This window comes from Nicotiana sylvestris, chromosome 5 (genome assembly GCF_000393655.2).
Source record: "Nicotiana sylvestris chromosome 5, ASM39365v2, whole genome shotgun sequence".
NCBI classification, from domain to species: Eukaryota; Viridiplantae; Streptophyta; class Magnoliopsida; order Solanales; family Solanaceae; genus Nicotiana; species Nicotiana sylvestris.
The window spans coordinates 148,099,311-148,102,013 of NC_091061.1; positions in this window are offsets into that span (position 1 = coordinate 148,099,311).

Genomic DNA, 2,703 nt, shown 5'->3' on the forward strand with positions numbered 1-2,703 from the left:
ACTTTTTATCCATATCAAAACAATGTCTCTTTTCTATAAATTAAGAAAAGTTCATACTTTTTAAAATGTTACAGGGGCTCCACTTGTTTACAAAAACTCTTACAATTAATAACTGTAGTTCTTATATAATTAGAGTAAAGCTAATCAATCAGAACATGGCTTGCAACTCTGAACAATTCCTTCCATTATCAAGACTCAAAAAGTTGATCCACACTTTACACCTGTTCATCCTATGAAGTTGTCCTATATAAAGCAACTGCCTCCAAAGGGACTTCAATTCATTCAACTCTCCAACAAACAAAGAAAACACACACAATCTCAACCAAAAATCCATGGCAACTACTTCCACTCTATTCATTAAAGAATTCATGGAAAACTTCCACTACTCAAGAAGACTGCTCCTGGAGGCCACCGTGGCGCCGCCTCCGGCAGCCAAAATCAGCCATGACACAACTGATCTAGTGTCACTTAGTAACAACGTCAACACATTTGATGCAAATGTTATTATGGTCTTGGCCGTACTTGTATTTGCCTTGATTTGTTCACTTGTCTTCAACTCCATCATAAAGTGTGCATTTAGGTTCTCTAGCCTAATATTGGCAGACTCATCCTCAATTAAGAGAAATCCTTCAGCAGCAATACAGGAATCAAGAAAAAAGCCCTCAAGACATTTCCAATTATAACATATACCACTGAATTGAAACATCCAGGGCTTGACTCTGTGTGTGTCATTTGCTTATCAGAATTTGGAGTTGGAGAGAAAGTTAAGGTTCTGCCTAAGTGCAATAATGGCTTCCATGTCAAGTGTATTGATAAATGGCTGAATTCCCACTCTTCTTGCCCTACTTGTAGGAACTGCCTCATTGAAAGTTGCCAAAAAATTGTAAACTTAGGCAGTTCTGTTACTACAACTGCAACTCCAAACACTCAAGTAGCTCTAGATATCGTAATAAGGATTGAACCTCTCCAACGTGAAGGTGTTACATCTAACGATCAAAATTAGGTAGGAAAATAGTATATACTATCTAGTCTTTAATTAGTTGATTGGTATGTATTACACATTAAATTCAGTTGTTTCTTTACTTGTTTGAAAAAGTGTTAGCTAGCTGGCTTGAGGCCAATGCGGACGTAGTTTTCAAATGATTAATCATTTGTCTTGCAAGTGTATATACATTAAATTTCATATTATTCGTTTCTTTATTAAACTTATGTTTCTTCTTGTCAAAAGATTGTTCTTTTCATTATTCTTAGACATTATTATAGGCAATCAAGAGATTTAAAAAACTAACCTTTACTCTAAAATATTCCTGCGCGGAGAAGAAAAAAAAAAGAAAAGTCTAAACTCAAAGATATATATATATATATATATATATATTGTTCTTGTCAAAATCTACTTTTATCTAATTCCCTGTTTAGTTGTTTCTGTCACTACCCAAATCCAACTAGTCATGATGGTACCTAACCCAACCCGCTAGGCAAGCCAATTAACAACTATCCAATTCCAATGAAATTTAATACGACAAATAAGTAAAAGAAAATATCTGAATCTTATACATTTCCCCAAGGACTGATAGTATAAATCATGAGCTTCTAAAATTAGAATTTACAAAGCTGGTATGAAATAAATACATCATTTGTTCGAAATGTACATAAACAGATTTTTGTGAATCTAAGGCTACGATGAACAAGAGGTAGCTACAACCGGAATACAGGTACGTCTTCAATTCCATCTCCCATCGATCACAGCAACATCAGCATCCAACATCTGCAAGCAAGGTGCAGAAATGTAGTATAAGTACAACCGACCTCATGTACTCAATAAGTAACAAACTTAACCTTAGGTTGAAAGTTAGTGACGAGCTGGAACATAGGTCGGAGTCCAACACCAATAGCCAACAACAGTTCATAACAACATAGTGAAAGTAATAAAAGAAGTAGCTCAGAGATAGAATTGCTCAGCTCGCTCATAGTTTCAGAAAATAGGTCTGCTTTTCAAATATATCAGTAAAAACCCAAATCTTTTATCGAAATCGCCAAAAATGTGACTAAGTTTGAAAACTGTAATTTTTCCCAAAGCTTTCCACATGTAAATAATTCATTTATTAAATGGCATGAGAAAAATACATCTTTATGCCTATATGTCAATATGTGTGAGAAGTCATGAATGTCGTGATACCGTACAACATGAAAAATGCATCTCTATGCATGTATGCCAAGTGTGCATGTCAAATGCAATGTGTCTCGGAGATAAACTCATGTACTCACTCTCTCAGAGTACTCAATCTCACTGTCTCACACTTTTCACTCATCATACTCAACCACTCTAAATGCTCAGGTACTCAGTACTGTATATGGTCAATCCAGCCCAGGGAAGATCTCTCCTGAATATATACATAGCAACTGACAGTTAGTCACTCAGTACTGTATAAGGCCAACGCAGCCTGGGGAAGATCCATTCCCAAATATAAATGCTTCGGACAAGATCCATGATCATGGAACATCCATCCTTCAATATAAATCACCCGTGCTCACTAGGAGTGTGTACAGACTCCGAAGGGGCTCTTTCAGCCCAAACGCCATAATAATCCAGATCCAGCCATAAATCAATATAACATGTTGCGGCGTGCAGCCCGATCCCGTAATATCACTCACACTCAGGCCATCGGCCTCACTCAGTCATTAAACTCTCCAGTCTCTCGGGCT